This window comes from Hoplias malabaricus, chromosome X1 (assembly GCF_029633855.1).
Source record: "Hoplias malabaricus isolate fHopMal1 chromosome X1, fHopMal1.hap1, whole genome shotgun sequence".
NCBI classification, from domain to species: domain Eukaryota; kingdom Metazoa; phylum Chordata; class Actinopteri; order Characiformes; family Erythrinidae; genus Hoplias; species Hoplias malabaricus.
This window is the reverse complement of record NC_089818.1, coordinates 11365330-11384772: the sequence shown is the minus strand read 5'-3', so window position 1 is coordinate 11384772 and position 19443 is coordinate 11365330.

The window sequence follows — 19443 nt, the reverse complement described above, 5'->3', positions numbered from 1 at the left end:
TCAAACTGCTGTCACACGGTCAGTTTTCGAGCTAGAGACACCAGAATTCAAACGGGCAGACCCGAGAGTCCACGGTCCCACCACGTGAAATTATGGGCCGATAGCCCACCCGCTTCATGACCTTTGACCCCGTTTTCCATTCACGGCCTACACAGCTCCATAGAGTCCAATGTAAACTGCTGTGGGAGAGTGCTCTCTTAACATCCCACTACCGACAGCTTAGCAGTAAACTCCGTCACCATAAGCGTCGCCTAGTGACCCACGCGGGTTTACCGTATCGAGCACCTCGCTTTAAGCGGGAAAGACGCGGACCGGGGGGCGGGGGTTTAGGCGGCGCAACATCTCGCGTTTCCTCCTGGTGTTACGTTTGCTGCCCTTCATTCTGAGGATCGTTCGTTCTTGTCCGGTTAACTCCGCCTACAGTTTTCGAGATATCGACTCCGTTCAAAGTTTCATTCGTAGAGCTTCCCTGTGGGATGCGGGCTTGTATACAGCTTTTGGAAAAGTTACATAGTTTTAGCACAGTAAGCATTTGAAGTTTCATCTTTCGTCCCATAGGAATGAATGGAAATATGTCCATAAACTTTTGTCAAACTTTCAAACTGCTGTCACACGCTCAGTTTTCGAGCTAGAGACACCAGAATTCAAACGAGCAGACCCGAGAGTCCAAGGTCCCACCACGTGAAATTATAGGCCGAAACCCCGCCCGCTTCATGACCTTTGACGCCGTTTTCCATTCACGGCCTACAGAGCTCCATAGAGTCCAATGTAAACTGCTGTGGGAGAGAGCTCTCTTAACATCCCACTACCAACAGCTTAGCAGTAAACTCCTTCACCATAAGCGTCGCCTAGTGACCCACGCGGGTTTACCGTATCGAGGACCTCGCTTTAAGCGGAAAAGACGCGGATCGGGGGACGGGGGTTTAGGCGGCGCAACATCTCGCGTTTCCTCCTGGAAATGCAGACCTCTAGTTATGTTGCGCAAGCTGCTTCAGCAGCGCGCAATATACTGTTCTTCTTAAGTCATATTATTATTATTATTATTATTCTTATTATTCCGCGTTTCCTTGTCCGCCTAACTAGTCCCGCAGCTTTCGAGCTATCGACTCCGTTCCACCTGGAAATCGTGCGTCCTATAGCGACGATGTGGGCTTGTATACAGCTTTCCGATACCCGCACTCGTTCGTCCGCTACACTCGTTTATCGCTCCGTTTTTCCCCAGTCATTTCTATGGAATTAATTTTCGAACTGCTCTAACTCGGTCAATTTTCAAGCTACGGACACGAGATTTCAGACGGTCGGACCCGGGCGCACCGTGACCCGTCACTTCCGTTTTTGGACCTCTCGCACTCATCCTTCTCTTTCTATTCCTCCTTGAATATCCCTCCATTCACTTGTATGGAAGACATTTAGAGTGGGTGACATCATAGACACTCTGGGTTCACTGGCCAAAACCGTTTTTTCACTTTTCAGCCGAACAATTCGCCATAACGTCCTCATACTTTCACCTAGAAACTTCATTTAAATTTTAAATGGTAGATAAACTTGTCCTTTCTAGCATCTGTAAATTTGAACATAATCGAAAATACGGTTTTTGAGTTATGAATTTTTGTTCGGCACTAGGGAGGGTTTTGGCTCCCATAGAGTTCAATGTATTTTTGGAGCGGCTCAGAGTGCGGTTTCTAAATTTTTCTCCTGTTTTTAACTCGTCATAACACGGTCAATTCTCGCTCAAACTGCTAATTTTTTATACCAGCTTCTTCCTTAGACTCCCCTTGTCGCAACGGTATATGCAGTTTAGCCATTTGGGATATCATTTCTGAGCTATAAGCATTTGTTCGGAGGGTGGGTACGCTCCCATAGGAATACATTGAAATGAATATGCCTGTCCTTTTTCGATATTCAACTTTTAGCCGAACATTTTGCCATAACTTCCTTATACTTTCACCTACAGACTTCATTTTACTTTCAAATGGTAGAGAAACTTCCCCTTTCTAAAATATGTAGATTTGAAATCATTTGAAGATACGGTTCTGGAGTTATGAAGATTTGTTTGGCAGTAGGACGTTTCGGCTCCCATAGAGTTCAATGTATTTTCAGAAAGCCAAATTTTCTCAAATTTGCCCTTTTTTAACTCATCTTTACACCATCAATTCTCGCTCAAACTGAAAAATTTTTTACACCATCTCGAGCGCCAGACTCTCCTTGTCGCTACGGTATGCTTCGTTCAATTTTGGTTGGGAAAAGTTTTCGAGCTACGGGTCATTTTTTGAAGGGTCCCCCCGGTCGAAATTCATTGAATCCTGAGTCTGTCAGTTGTGTTCTGTGAGCGTGCGTGTGAGAGAGACAGAGGGGGGAGGGGGAGGGGCAGAGGCAGAGACTGACCGGGAGAGGAGTGAGGGCCACAGAAATACACAGGCAGTCTGTAACACTTTAAAGGTCATTTTTAAGGGGGACGTCTTAAATATCCAGGGTTTCTTAAGGTGGAATTTTTAAAGAATACCTCATTCACAATATACAGCCTGTCTTTTCAACATTTTAAGACGCGGATCGGGGGACGGGGGTTTAGGCGGCGCAACATCTCGCGTTTCCTCCTGGTGTTACGTTTGCTGCCCTTCATTCTGAGGATCGTTCGTTCTTGTCCGGTTAACTCCGCCCACAGTTTTCGAGATATCGACTCCGTTCAAAGTTTGTTTCGTAGAGCTGCCCTGTGGGATGCGGGCTTGTATACAGCTTTTGGAAAAGTTGCATAGTTTTTGCACAGGAAGCCGTTGAACTTTCATCTTTACTCCCATAGGAATGAATGGAAAAATGTCCATAAACTTTTGTCAAACTTTCAAACTGCTGTCACACGCTCAGTTTTCGAGCTAGAGACACCAGAACTCAAACGGGCAGACCCGAGGGTCCAAGGTCCCACCACGTAAAATTATAGGCCGATAGCCCACCCGCTTCATGACCTTTGACCCCGTTTTCCATTCACGGCCTACACAGCTCCATAGAGTCCAATGTAAACTGCTGTGGGACAGTGCTCTCTTAACATCCCACTACCAACAGCTTAGCAGTAAACTCCTTCACCATAAGCGTCGCCTAGTGACCCACGCGGGTTTACCGTATCGAGGACCTCGCTTTAAGCGGGAAAGACGCGGATCGGGGGACGGGGGTTTAGGCGGCGCAACATCTCGCGTTTCCTCCTGGAAATGCAGACCTCTAGTGTTACGTTTGCTGCCCTTCATTCTGAGGATCGTTCATTCTTGTCCGGTTAACTCCGCCCACAGTTTTCGAGATATAGACTCCGTTCAAAGTTTGTCTCGTAGAGCTGCCCTGTGGGATGCGGGCTTGTATACAGCTTTTGGAAAAGTTACATAGTTTTCGCACAGTAAGCATTTGAAGTTTCATCTTTTCTCCCATAGGAATGAATGGAAAAATGTCCATAAACTTTTGTCAAACTTTAAAACTGCTGTCACACGGTCAGTTTTCGAGCTAGAGACACCAGAATTCAAACGGGCACACCCGAGACTCCACGGTCCCACCACGTGAATTTATGGGCCGATAGCCCACCCGCTTCATGACCTTTGACCTCGTTTTCCTTTCACGGCCTACAGAGCTCCATAGAGTCCAATGTAAACTGCTGTGGGAGAGTGCTCTCTTAACATCCCACTACCGACAGCTTAGCAGTAAACTCCTTCACCATAAGCGTCGCCTAGTGACCCACGCGGGTTTACCGTATCGAGGACCTCGCTTTAAGCGGGAAAGACGCGGATCGGGGGGCGGGGGTTTAGGCGGAGCAACATCTCGCGTTTCCTCCTGGAAATGCAGACCTCTAGTTATGTTGCGCCTGCTGCTGTAAGCAGCGGCGCGATATATTGTTATCCGTAAGTCATATTATTATTATTATTATTATTCTTATTATTCCGCGTTTCCTTGTCCGCCTAACTAGTCCCGCAGCTTTCGAGCTATCGACTCCGTTCCACCTGGAAATCGTGCGTCCTATAGCGACGATGTGGGCTTGTATACAGCTTTCCGATACCTGCACTCGTTCGTCCGCTACACTCGTTTATCGCTCCGTTTTTCCCCAGTCATTTCTATGGAATTAATTTTCGAACTGCTCTAACTCGGTCAATTTTCAAGCTACGGACACGAGATTTCAGACGGTCGGACCCGGGCGCACCGTGACCCGTCACTTCCGTTTTCGGACCTCTCGCATAAGCGTCGCCTAGTGACCCACGCGGGTTTACCGTATCGAGGACCTCCCTTTAAGCGGGAAAGACGCGGATCGGGGAACGGGGGTTTAGGCGGCGCAACATCTCGCGTTTCCTCCTGGAAATGCAGACCTCTAGTGTTACGTTTGCTGCCCTTCATTCTGAGGATCGTTCATTCTTGTCCGGTTAACTCCGCCCACAGTTTTCGAGATATAGACTCCGTTCAAAGTTTGTCTCGTAGAGCTGCCCTGTGGGATGCGGGCTTGTATACAGCTTTTGGAAAAGTTACATAGTTTTCGCACAGTAAGCATTTGAAGTTTCATCTTTTGTCCCATAGGAATGAATGGAAAAATGTCCATAAACTTTTGTCAAACTTTAAAACTGCTGTCACACGGTCAGTTTTCGAGCTAGAGACACCAGAATTCAAACGGGCAGACCCGAGAGTCCACGGTCCCACCACGTGAATTTATGGGCCGATAGCCCACCCGCTTCATGACCTTTGACCCCGTTTTCCTTTCACGGCCTACAGAGCTCCATAGAGTCCAATGTAAACTGCTGTGGGACAGTGCTCCCTTAACATCCCACTACCGACAGCTTAGCAGTAAACTCCTTCACCATAAGCGTCGCCTAGTGACCCACGCGGGTTTACCGTATCGAGGACCTCGCTTTAAGCGGGAAAGACGCGGATCGGGGGGCGGGGGTTTAGGCGGCGCAACATCTCGTGTTACGTTTGCTGCCCTTCATTCTGAGGATCGTTCATTCTTGTCCGGTTAACTCCGCCCACAGTTTTCGAGATATCGACTCCGTTCAAAGTTTCATTCGTAGAGCTTCCCTGTGGGATGCGGGCTTGTATACAGCTTTTGGAAAAGTTGCATAGTTTTCGCACAGTAAGCATTTGAAGTTTCGTGTTTTCTCCCATAGGAATGAATGGAAAAATGTCCATAAACTTTTGTCAAACTTTCAAACTGCTGTCACACGGTCAGTTTTCGAGCTAGACACACCAGAATTCAAACGGGCAGACCCGAGAGTCCACGGTCCCGCCACGTGAAATTATGGGCCGATAGCCCACCCGCTTCATGACCTTTGACCCCGTTTTCCATTCACGGCCTACAGAGCTCCATAGAGTCCAATGTAAACTGCTGTGGGAGAGTGCTCTCTTAACATCCCACTACCAACAGCTTAGCAGGTAACTCCTTCACCATAAGCGTCGCCTAGTGACCCACGCGGGTTTACCGTATCGAGGACCTCCCTTTAAGCGGGAAAGACGCGGATCGGGGGACGGGGGTTTAGGCGGCGCAACATCTCGCGTTTCCTCCTGGAAATGCAGACCTCTAGTGTTACGTTTGCTGCCCTTCATTCTGAGGATCGTTCATTCTTGTCCGGTTAACTCCGCCCACAGTTTTCGAGATATCGACTCCGTTCAAAGTTTCATTCGTAGAGCTTCCCTGTGGGATGCGGGCTTGTATACAGCTTTTGGAAAATTTGCATAGTTTTCGCACAGTAAGCATTTGAAGTTTCATCTTTTCTCCCATAGGAATGAATGGAAAAATGTCCATAAACTTTTGTCAAACATTCAAACTGCTGTCACACGCTCAGTTTTCGAGCTAGAGACACCAGAACTCAAACGGGCAGACCCGAGAGTCCAAGGTCCCACCACGTGAAATTATGGGCCGATAGCCCACCCGCTTCATGACCTTTGACCCCGTTTTCCATTCACGGCCTACACAGCTCCACATAGTCCAATGTAAACTGCTGTGGGACAGTGCTCTCTTAACATCCCACTACCAACAGCTTAGCAGTAAACTCCTTCACCATAAGCGTCGCCTAGTGACCCACGCGGGTTTACCGTGTCGAGGACCTCGCTTTAAGCGGGAAAGACGCGGATCGGGGGGCAGGGGTTTAGGCGGCGCAACATCTCGCGTTTCCTCCTGGAAATGCAGACCTCTAGTGTTACGTTTGCTGCCCTTCATTCTGAGGATCGTTCATTCTTGTCCGGTTAACTCCGCCCACAGTTTTCGAGATATCGACTCCGTTCAAAGTTTCATTCGTAGAGCTTCCCTGTGGGATGCGGGCTTGTATACAGCTTTTGGAAAAGTTGCATAGTTTTCGCACAGTAACCATTTGAAGTTTCATCTTTACTCCCATAGGAATGAATGGAAAAATGTCCATAAACTTTTGTCAAACTTTCAAACTGCTGTCACACGCTCAGTTTTCGAGCTAGAGACACCAGAATTCAAACGGGCAGACCCGAGAGTCCACGGTCCCACCACGTGAAATTATGGGCCGATAGCCCACCCGCTTCATGACCTTTGACCCCGTTTTCCATTCACGGCCTACAGAGCTCCATAGAGTCCAATGTAAACTGCTGTGGGAGAGTGCTCTCTTAACATCCCACTACCAACAGCTTAGCAGTAAACTCCTTCACCATAAGCGTCGCCTAGTGACCCACGCGGGTTTACCGTATCGAGGACCTTGCTTTAAGCGGGAAAGACGCGGATCGGGGGGCAGGGATTTAGGCGGCGCAACATCTCGCGTTTCCTCCTGGAAATGCAGACCTCTAGTGTTACGTTTGCTGCCCTTCATTCTGAGGATCGTTCATTCTTGTCCGGTTAACTCCGCCCACAGTTTTCGAGATATCGACTCCGTTCAAAGTTTGTCTCGTAGAGCTGCCCTATGGGATGCGGGCTTGTATACAGCTTTTGGAAAAGTTGCATAGTTTTCGCACAGTAAGCATTTAAAGTTTCATCTTTACTCCCATAGGAATGAATGGAAAAATGTCCATAAACTTTTGTCAAACTTTCAAACTGCTGTCACACGGTCAGTTTTCGAGCTAGAGACACCAGAATTCAAACGGGCAGACCCGAGGGTCCACGGTCCCACCACGTGAAACTATAGGCCGATAGCCCACCCGCTTCATGACCTTTGACCCCGTTTTCCATTCACGGCCTACACAGCTCCATAGAGTCCAATGTAAACTGCTGCGGGACAGTGCTCTATTAACATCCCACTACCGACAGCTTAGCAGTAAACTCCTTCACCATAAGCGTCGCCTAGTGACCCACGCGGGTTTACCGTATCGAGGACCTCGCTTTAAGCGGGAAAGACGCGGATCGGGGGGCGGGGGTTTAGGCGGCGCAACATCTCGCGTTTCCTCCTGGAAATGCAGACCTCTAGTGTTACGTTTGCTGCCCTTCATTCTGAGGATCGTTCGTTCTTGTCCGGTTAACTCCGCCCACAGTTTTCGAGATATCGACTCCGTTCAAAGTTTCATTCGTAGAGCTTCCCTGTGGGATGCGGGCTTGTATACAGCTTTTGGAAAAGTTGCATAGTTTTAGCACAGTAAGCATTTGAAGTTTCATCTTTTGTCCCATAGGAATGAATGGAAATATGTCCATAAACTTTTGTCAAACTTTCAAACTGCTGTCACACGCTTAGTTTTCGAGCTAGAGACACCAGAATTCAAACGGGCAGACCCGAGAGTCCAAGGTCCCACCACGTGAAATTATAGGCCGATACCCCGCCCGCTTCATGACCTTTGACCCCGTTTTCCATTCACGGCCTACAGAGCTCCATAGAGTCCAATGTAAACTGCTGTGGGAGAGTGCTCTCTTAACATCCCACTACCGACAGCTTAGCAGTAAACTCCTTCACCATAAGCGTCGCCTAGTGACCCACGCGGGTTTACCGTATCGAGGACCTCGCTTTAAGCGGGAAAGACGCGGATCGGGGGGCAGGGGTTTAGGCGGCGCAACATCTCGCGTTTCCTCCTGGTGTTACGTTTGCTGCCCTTCATTCTGAGGATCTTCATTCCTTGTCCGGTTAACTCCGCCCACAGTTTTCGAGATATCGACCCCGTTCAAAGTTTGTTTCGTAGAGCTTCCTTGTGGGATGCGGGCTTGTATACAGCTTTTGGAAAAGTTACATAGTTTTAGCACAGTAACCATTTGAAGTTTCATCTTTACTGCCATAGGAATGAATGGAAAAATGTCCATAAACTTTTGTCAAACTTTCAAAGTGCTGTCACACGGTCAGTTTTCGAGCTAGAGACACCAGAACTCAAACGGGCAGACCCAAGGGTCCACGGTCCCACCACGTAAAACTATGGGCCGATAGCCCACCCGCTTCATGACCTTTGACCCCTTTTCCATTCACGGCCTACAGAGCTCCATAGAGTCGAATGTAAACTGCTGTGGGACAGTGCTCTATTAACATCCCACTACCAACAGCTTAGCAGTAAACTCCTTCACCATAAGCGTCGCCTAGTGACCCACACGGGTTTACCGTATCGAGGACCTCGCTTTAAGCGGGAAAGACGCGGATCGGGGGGCAGGGGTTTAGGCGGCGCAACATCTCGCGTTTCCTCCTGGTGTTACGTTTGCTGCCCTTCATTCTGAGGATCGTTCATTTTTGTCCGGTTAACTCCGCCCACAGTTTTCGAGATATCGACTCCGTTCAAAGTTTCATTCGTAGAGCTTCCCTGTGGGATGCGGGCTTGTATACAGCTTTTGGAAAAGTTGCATAGTTTTCGCACAGGAAACATTTGAAGTTTCATCTTTACTCCCATAGGAATGAATGGAAAAATGTCCATAAACTTTTGTCAAACTTTCAAACTGCTGTCACACGCTCAGTTTTCGAGCTAGAGACACCAGAACTCAAACGGGCAGACCCGAGGGTCCACGGTCCCACCACGTAAACTTATGGGCCGATAGCCCACCTGCTTCATGACCTTTGACCCCGTTTTCCTTTCACGGCCTACTGAGCTCCATAGAGTCCAATGTAAACTGCTGTGGGAGACTGCTCTCTTAACATCCCACTACCAACAGCTTAGCAGTCAACTCCTTCACCATAGCGTGGCCTAGTGACCCACGAGGGTTTCCGTACCGAGGACCTCGCTTTAAGCGGAAAACACGCGGATCGGGGGACGGGGGTTTAGGCGGCGCAACATCTCGCGTTTCCTCCTGGTGTTACGTTTGCTGCCCTTCATTCTGAGGATCTTCATTCCTTGTCCGGTTAACTCCGCCCACAGTTTTCGAGATATCGACCCCGTTCAAAGTTTGTTTCGTAGAGCTTCCTTGTGGGATGCGGGCTTGTATACAGCTTTTGGAAAAGTTACATAGTTTTCGCACAGTAAGCATTTGAAGTTTCAACTTTTCTCCCATAGGAATGAATGGAAAAATGTCCATAAACTTTTGTCAAACTTTCAAAGTGCTGTCACACGGTCAGTTTTCGAGCTAGAGACACCAGAATTCAAACGGGCACACCCGAGAGTCCACGGTCCCACCACGTGAATTTATGGGCCGATAGCCCACCCGCTTCATGACCTTTGACCCCGTTTTCCTTTCACGGCCTACAGAGCTCCATAGAGTCCAATGTAAACTGCTGTGGGAGAGTGCTCCCTTAACATCCCACTACCGACAGCTTAGCAGTAAACTCCTTCACCATAAGCGTCGCCTAGTGACCCACGCGGGTTTACCGTATCGAGGACCTCGCTTTAAGCGGGAAAGACGCGGATCGGGGGGCGGGGGTTTAGGCGGCGCAACATCTCGCGTTTCCTCCTGGTGTTTTGTTTGCTGTCCTTCATTCTGAGGATCGTTCATTCTTGTCCGGTTAACTCCGCCCACAGTTTTCGAGATATCGACTCCGTTCAAAGTTTCATTCGTAGAGCTTCCCTGTGGGATGCGGGCTTGTATACAGCTTTTGGAAATGTTACATAGTTTTCGCACAGTAACCATTTTAAGTTTCATCTTTTCTCCCATAGGAATGAATGGAAAAATGTCCATAAACTTTTGTCAAACATTCAAACTGCTGTCACACGGTCAGTTTTCGAGCTAGAGACACCAGAATTCAAACGGGCAGACCCGAGAGTCCACGGTCCCACCACGTGAAATTATGGGCCGATAGCCCACCCGCTTCATGACCTTTGACCCCGTTTTCCATTCACGGCCTACACAGCTCCATAGAGTCCAATGTAAACTGCTGTGGGAGAGTGCTCTCTTAACATCCCACTACCGACAGCTTAGCAGTAAACTCCGTCACCATAAGCGTCGCCTAGTGACCCACGCGGGTTTACCGTATCGAGCACCTCGCTTTAAGCGGGAAAGACGCGGACCGGGGGGCGGGGGTTTAGGCGGCGCAACATCTCGCGTTTCCTCCTGGTGTTACGTTTGCTGCCCTTCATTCTGAGGATCGTTCGTTCTTGTCCGGTTAACTCCGCCTACAGTTTTCGAGATATCGACTCCGTTCAAAGTTTCATTCGTAGAGCTTCCCTGTGGGATGCGGGCTTGTATACAGCTTTTGGAAAAGTTACATAGTTTTAGCACAGTAAGCATTTGAAGTTTCATCTTTCGTCCCATAGGAATGAATGGAAATATGTCCATAAACTTTTGTCAAACTTTCAAACTGCTGTCACACGCTCAGTTTTCGAGCTAGAGACACCAGAATTCAAACGAGCAGACCCGAGAGTCCAAGGTCCCACCACGTGAAATTATAGGCCGAAACCCCGCCCGCTTCATGACCTTTGACGCCGTTTTCCATTCACGGCCTACAGAGCTCCATAGAGTCCAATGTAAACTGCTGTGGGAGAGAGCTCTCTTAACATCCCACTACCGACAGCTTAGCAGTAAACTCCTTCACCATAAGCGTCGCCTAGTGACCCACGCGGGTTTACCGTATCGAGGACCTCGCTTTAAGCGGAAAAGACGCGGATCGGGGGACGGGGGTTTAGGCGGCGCAACATCTCGCGTTTCCTCCTGGAAATGCAGACCTCTAGTTATGTTGCGCAAGCTGCTTCAGCAGCGCGCAATATACTGTTCTTCTTAAGTCATATTATTATTATTATTATTATTCTTATTATTCCGCGTTTCCTTGTCCGCCTAACTAGTCCCGCAGCTTTCGAGCTATCGACTCCGTTCCACCTGGAAATCGTGCGTCCTATAGCGACGATGTGGGCTTGTATACAGCTTTCCGATACCCGCACTCGTTCGTCCGCTACACTCGTTTATCGCTCCGTTTTTCCCCAGTCATTTCTATGGAATTAATTTTCGAACTGCTCTAACTCGGTCAATTTTCAAGCTACGGACACGAGATTTCAGACGGTCGGACCCGGGCGCACCGTGACCCGTCACTTCCGTTTTTGGACCTCTCGCACTCATCCTTCTCTTTCTATTCCTCCTTGAATATCCCTCCATTCACTTGTATGGAAGACATTTAGAGTGGGTGACATCATAGACACTCTGGGTTCACTGGCCAAAACCGTTTTTTCACTTTTCAGCCGAACAATTCGCCATAACGTCCTCATACTTTCACCTAGAAACTTCATTTAAATTTTAAATGGTAGATAAACTTGTCCTTTCTAGCATCTGTAAATTTGAACATAATCGAAAATACGGTTTTTGAGTTATGAATTTTTGTTCGGCACTAGGGAGGGTTTTGGCTCCCATAGAGTTCAATGTATTTTTGGAGCGGCTCAGAGTGCGGTTTCTAAATTTTTCTCCTGTTTTTAACTCGTCATAACACGGTCAATTCTCGCTCAAACTGCTAATTTTTTATACCAGCTTCTTCCTTAGACTCCCCTTGTCGCAACGGTATATGCAGTTTAGCCATTTGGGATATCATTTCTGAGCTATAAGCATTTGTTCGGAGGGTGGGTACGCTCCCATAGGAATACATTGAAATGAATATGCCTGTCCTTTTTCGATATTCAACTTTTAGCCGAACATTTTGCCATAACTTCCTTATACTTTCACCTACAGACTTCATTTTACTTTCAAATGGTAGAGAAACTTCCCCTTTCTAAAATATGTAGATTTGAAATCATTTGAAGATACGGTTCTGGAGTTATGAAGATTTGTTTGGCAGTAGGACGTTTCGGCTCCCATAGAGTTCAATGTATTTTCAGAAAGCCAAATTTTCTCAAATTTGCCCTTTTTTAACTCATCTTTACACCATCAATTCTCGCTCAAACTGAAAAATTTTTTACACCATCTCGAGCGCCAGACTCTCCTTGTCGCTACGGTATGCTTCGTTCAATTTTGGTTGGGAAAAGTTTTCGAGCTACGGGTCATTTTTTGAAGGGTCCCCCCGGTCGAAATTCATTGAATCCTGAGTCTGTCAGTTGTGTTCTGTGAGCGTGCGTGTGAGAGAGACAGAGGGGGGAGGGGGAGGGGCAGAGGCAGAGACTGACCGGGAGAGGAGTGAGGGCCACAGAAATACACAGGCAGTCTGTAACACTTTAAAGGTCATTTTTAAGGGGGACGTCTTAAATATCCAGGGTTTCTTAAGGTGGAATTTTTAAAGAATACCTCATTCACAATATACAGCCTGTCTTTTCAACATTTTAAGACGCGGATCGGGGGACGGGGGTTTAGGCGGCGCAACATCTCGCGTTTCCTCCTGGAAATGCAGACCTCTAGTGTTACGTTTGCTGCCCTTCATTCTGAGGATCGTTCATTCTTGTCCGGTTAACTCCGCCCACAGTTTTCGAGATATCGACTCCGTTCAAAGTTTGTTTCGTAGAGCTGCCCTGTGGGATGCGGGCTTGTATACAGCTTTTGGAAAAGTTGCATAGTTTTTGCACAGGAAGCCGTTGAACTTTCATCTTTACTCCCATAGGAATGAATGGAAAAATGTCCATAAACTTTTGTCAAACTTTCAAACTGCTGTCACACGCTCAGTTTTCGAGCTAGAGACACCAGAACTCAAACGGGCAGACCCGAGGGTCCAAGGTCCCACCACGTAAAATTATAGGCCGATAGCCCACCCGCTTCATGACCTTTGACCCCGTTTTCCATTCACGGCCTACACAGCTCCATAGAGTCCAATGTAAACTGCTGTGGGACAGTGCTCTCTTAACATCCCACTACCAACAGCTTAGCAGTAAACTCCTTCACCATAAGCGTCGCCTAGTGACCCACGCGGGTTTACCGTATCGAGGACCTCGCTTTAAGCGGGAAAGACGCGGATCGGGGGACGGGGGTTTAGGCGGCGCAACATCTCGCGTTTCCTCCTGGAAATGCAGACCTCTAGTGTTACGTTTGCTGCCCTTCATTCTGAGGATCGTTCATTCTTGTCCGGTTAACTCCGCCCACAGTTTTCGAGATATAGACTCCGTTCAAAGTTTGTCTCGTAGAGCTGCCCTGTGGGATGCGGGCTTGTATACAGCTTTTGGAAAAGTTACATAGTTTTCGCACAGTAAGCATTTGAAGTTTCATCTTTTCTCCCATAGGAATGAATGGAAAAATGTCCATAAACTTTTGTCAAACTTTAAAACTGCTGTCACACGGTCAGTTTTCGAGCTAGAGACACCAGAATTCAAACGGGCACACCCGAGACTCCACGGTCCCACCACGTGAATTTATGGGCCGATAGCCCACCCGCTTCATGACCTTTGACCTCGTTTTCCTTTCACGGCCTACAGAGCTCCATAGAGTCCAATGTAAACTGCTGTGGGAGAGTGCTCTCTTAACATCCCACTACCGACAGCTTAGCAGTAAACTCCTTCACCATAAGCGTCGCCTAGTGACCCACGCGGGTTTACCGTATCGAGGACCTCGCTTTAAGCGGGAAAGACGCGGATCGGGGGGCGGGGGTTTAGGCGGAGCAACATCTCGCGTTTCCTCCTGGAAATGCAGACCTCTAGTTATGTTGCGCCTGCTGCTGTAAGCAGCGGCGCGATATATTGTTATCCGTAAGTCATATTATTATTATTATTATTATTATTATTATTCCGCGTTTCCTTGTCCGCCTAACTAGTCCCGCAGCTTTCGAGCTATCGACTCCGTTCCACCTGGAAATCGTGCGTCCTATAGCGACGATGTGGGCTTGTATACAGCTTTCCGATACCCGCACTCGTTCGTCCGCTACACTCGTTTATCGCTCCGTTTTTCCCCAGTCATTTCTATGGAATTAATTTTCGAACTGCTCTAACTCGGTCAATTTTCAAGCTACGGACACGAGATTTCAGACGGTCGGACCCGGGCGCACCGTGACCCGTCACTTCCGTTTTCGGACCTCTCGCACTCATCCCTCTCTTTCTATTCCTCCTTGAATATCCCTCCATTCACTTGTATGGAAGACATTTAGAGTGGGTGACATCATAGACACTCTGGGTTCACTGGCCAAAACCGTTTTTTCACTTTTCAGCCGAACAATTCACCATAACGTTCTCATACTTTCACCTAAAAACTTCATTTAAATTTTAAATGATAGAGAAACTTGTCCTTTCTAGCATCTGTAAATTTGAACGTAATCGATAATACGGTTTTTGAGTTATGAATTTTTGTTCGGCACTAGGGAGGGTTTTGGCTCCCATAGAGTTCAATGTATTTTTGGAGCGGCTCAGAGTGCGGTTTCTAAATTTTTCTCCTGTTTTTAACTCGTCATAACACGGTCAATTCTTGCTCAAACTGCTAATTTTTTATACCAGCTTCTTCCTTAGACTCTCCTTGTCGCAACGGTATATGCAGTTTAGCCATTTGGGATATCATTTCTGAGCTATAAGCATTTGTTCGGAGGGTGGGTACGCTCCCATAGGAACCCATTGAAATTATTTTTTTTCTTTTTCAATTTTCTGCCGAACATTTCACCATAACTTCCTTATACTTTCACCTACAGACTTCATTTAAATTTTAAATGGTAGAGAAATGTCCCCTTTCTCAAACTTGTAAGTTTCAGACCGTTTGATAATACCGTTCTTGAGTTATGAATTTTTGTTTGACACTTGGGAGGGTTTTCCTCCCATAGAGCTCAATGTATTTTAAGAGCGGGTCGGCACGCAGATTTCAAAACTTTGCCTGTTTTTAACTCGTAATTACACCATCAAATCTCGCTCAAAGTGCAAAAATTTTTACACCATCTCGAGCACCAGACTCTCCTTGTCGCTACGGTATGCTTCGTTCATTTTTGGACCTGGAAAAGTTTTGGAGATATTTGAGGTTTTTTGGAGGGTGCCCCACCGGTCGAAATTCATTGAATCATGAGTCTGTCAGTTGTATTCTGTGAGCGTGCCTGTGAGAGAGAGAGAGGGGGGAGGGGGAGGGGCAGAGGCACAGACTGACAGGGAGAGCTGTGAGGGCCACAGAAATACACAGGCAGCCTGTAACACTTTAAAGGTCATTTTTAAGGGGGACGTCTTAATTATCCAGGGTTTCTTAAGGTGGAATTTTTTAAGAATACCTCATTCACAATATACTGCCTGTCTTTTCGACATTTTAAGCTTTATTTAAAGTGGTCATTTTTAAAGGTGGACGTGTCAATACAACTGTGGGTTTCTTAAGGTGGAATTTTTATTAAGGTGGTATTTAAAATGTATTGGCCATCTTTTTTTGCTTTTAAGACTCTTTTGGCCTGTGATGTGGACATTTCAATACAATTCTGGGTTTCTTAAGGTGGAATTGTTTTTAAAGGTGGAATTCAAAATGTATCGTTTTCCATTCACGGCCTACAGAGCTCCATAGAGTCCAATGTAAACTGCTGTGGGAGAGTGCTCTCTTAACATCCCACTACCGACAGCTTAGCAGTAAACTCCTTCACCATAAGCGTCGCCTAGTGACCCATGTGGGTTTACCGTATCGAGGACCTCGCTTTAAGCGGTAAAGACGCGGATCGGGGGGCAGGGGTTTAGGCGGCGCAACATCTCGCGTTTCCTTCTGGAAATGCAGACCTCTAGTGTTACGTTTGCTGCCCTTAATTCTGAGGATCGTTCATTCTTGTCCGGTTAACTCCGCCCACAGTTTTCGAGATATCGACTCCGTTCAAAGTTTCATTCGTAGAGCTTCCCTGTGGGATGCGGGCTTGTATACAGCTTTTGGAAAAGTTACATAGTTTTAGCACAGTAAGCATTTGAAGTTTCATCTTTTCTCTCATAGGAATGAATGGAAAAATGTCCATAAACTTTTGTCAAACTTTCAAAGAGCTGTCACACGGTCAGTTTTTGAGCTAGAGACACCAGAACTCAAACGGGCAGACCCGAGGGTCCACGGTCCCTCCACGTAAAATTATGGGCCGATAGCCCAACCGCTTCATGACCTTTGACCCCGTTTTCCATTCACGGCCTACAGAGCTCCATAGAGTCCAATGTAAACTGCTGTGGGAGAGTGCTCTCTTAACATCCCACTACCAACAGCTTAGCAGTAAACTCCTTCACCATAAGCGTCGCCTAGTGACCCACGCGGGTTTACCGTATCGAGGACCTCGCTTTAAGCGGGAAAGACGCGGATCGGGGGACGGGGGTTTAGGCGGCGCAACATCTCGTGTTACGTTTGCTGCCCTTCATTCTGAGGATCGTTCATTCTTGTCCGGTTAACTCCGCCCACAGTTTTCGAGATATCGACTCCCTTCAAAGTTTGTTTCGTAGAGCTGCCCTGTGGGATGCGGGCTTGTATACAGCTTTTGGAAAAGTTACATAGTTTTCGCACAGTAAGCATTTGAACTTTCATCTTTACTCCCATAGGAATGAATGGAAAAATGTCCATAAACTTTTGTCAAACTTTCAAACTGCTGTCACACGGTCAGTTTTCGAGCTAGACACACCAGAACTCAAACGGGCAGACCCGAGAGTCCACGGTCCCACCACGTGAAATTATGGGCCGATAGCCCACCCGCTTCATGACCTTTGACCCCGTTTTCCTTTCACGGCCTACAGAGCTCCATAGAGTCCAATGTAAAGTGCTGTGGGAGAGTGCTCTCTTAACATCCCACTACCGACAGCTTAGCAGTAAACTCCTTCACCATAAGCGTCGCCTAGTGACCCACGCGGGTTTACCGTACCGAGGACCTCGCTTTAAGCGGGAAAGACGCGGATCGGGGGGCAGGGGTTTAGGCGGCGCAACATCTCGCGTTTCCTCCTGGAAATGCAGACCTCTAGTTATTATTATTATTATTCTTATTATTCCGCGTTTCCTTGTCCGCCTAACTAGTCCCGCAGCTTTCGAGCTATCGACTCCGTTCCACCTGGAAATCGTGCGTCCTATAGCGACGATGTGGGCTTGTATACAGCTTTCCGATACCCGCACTCGTTCGTCCGCTACACTCGTTTATCGCTCCGTTTTTCCCCAGTCATTTCTATGGAATTAATTTTCGAACTGCTCTAACTCGGTCAATTTTCAAGCTACGGACACGAGATTTCAGACGGTCGGACCCGGGCGCACCGTGACCCGTCACTTCCGTTTTCGGACCTCTCGCACTCATCCCTCTCTTTCTATTCCTCCTTGAATATCCCTCCATTCACTTGTATGGAAGACATTTAGAGTGGGTGACATCATAGACACTCTGGGTTCACTGGCCAAAACCGTTTTTTCACTTTTCAGCCGAACAATTCACCATAACGTTCTCATACTTTCACCTAAAAACTTCATTTAAATTTTAAATGATAGAGAAACTTGTCCTTTCTAGCATCTGTAAATTTGAACGTAATCGATAATACGGTTTTTGAGTTATGAATTTTTGTTCGGCACTAGGGAGGGTTTTGGCTCCCATAGAGTTCAATGTATTTTTGGAGCGGCTCAGAGTGCGGTTTCTAAATTTTTCTCCTGTTTTTAACTCGTCATAACACGGTCAATTCTTGCTCAAACTGCTAATTTTTTATACCAGCTTCTTCCTTAGACTCTCCTTGTCGCAACGGTATATGCAGTTTAGCCATTTGGGATATCATTTCTGAGCTATAAGCATTTGTTCGGAGGGTGGGTACGCTCCCATAGGAATACATTGAAATGAATATGCCTGTCCTTTTTCGATATTCAACTTTTAGCCGAACATTTTGCCATAACTTCCTTATACTTTCACCTACAGACTTCATTTTACTTTCAAATGGTAGAGAAACTTCTCCTTTCTAAAATATGTAGATTTGAAATCATTTGAAGATACGGTTCTGGAGTTATGAAGATTTGTTTGGCAGTAGGACGTTTCGGCTCCCATAGAGTTCAATGTATTTTCAGAAAGCCAAATTTTCTCAAATTTGCCCTTTTTTAACTCATTTTTACACCATCAATTCTCGCTCAAACTGAAAAAATTTTTACACCATCTCGAGCGCCAGACTCTCCTTGTCGCTACGGTATGCTTCGTTCAATTTTGGTTGGGAAAAGTTTTCGAGCTACGGGTGATTTTTTGGAGGGTGCTCCCCGGTCGAAATTCATTGAATCATGAGTCTGTCAGTTGTATTCTGTGAGCGTGCGTGTGAGAGAGAGACAGAGGGGGGAGGGGGAGGGGCAGAGTCAGAGACTGACGGGGAGAGCTGTGAGGGCCACAGAAATACACAGGCAGTCTGTAACACTTTAAAGGTCATTTTTAAGGGGGACGTCTTAATTATCCAGGGTTTCTTAAGGTGGAATTTTTTAAGAATACCTCATTCACAATATACTGCCTGTCTTTTCGACATTTTAAGCTTTATTTCAAGTGGTCATTTTTAAAGGTGGACGTGTCAATACAACTGTGGGTTTCTTAAGGTGGAATTTTTATTAAGGTGGTATTTAAAATGTATTGGCCATCTTTTTTGCTTTTAAGACTCTTTTGGCCTGTGATGTGGACATTTCAATACAATTCTGGGTTTCTTAAGGTGGAATTGTTTTTAAAGGTGGAATTCAAAATTTATCGTTTTCTATTCACGCCCTACTGAGCTCCATAGAGTCCAATGTAAACTGCTGTGGGAGAGTGCTCTCTTAACATCCCACTACCAACAGCTTAGCAGTAAACTCCTTCACCATAAGCGTCGCCTAGTGACCCACGCGGGTTTTCCCTACCTACGACTTCGCTTTAAGCGGGAAAGACGCGGATCGGGGGACGGGGGTTTTGGCGGCGCAACATCTCGCGTTTCCTCCTGGAAATGCAGACCTCTAGTGTTACGTTTGCTGCCCTTCATTCTGAGGATCGTTCGTTCTTGTCCGGTTAACTCCGCCCACAGTTTTCGAGATATCGACTCCGTTCAAAGTTTGTTTCGTAGAGCTTCCCTGTGGGATGCGGGCTTGTATACAGCTTTTGGAAAAGTTGCATAGTTTTCGCACAGTAAGCATTTGAAGTTTCATCCTTACTCCCATAGGAATGAATGGAAAAATGTCCATAAACTTTTGTCAAACTTTTAAACTGCTGTCACACGGTCAGTTTTCGAGCTAGAGACACCAGAACTCAAACGGGCAGACCCGAGGGTCCACGGTCCCACCACGTGAAACTATAGGCCGATAGCCCACCCGCTTCATGACCTTTAACCCCGTTTTCCTTTCACGGCTTACACAGCTCCATAGAGTCCAATGTAAAC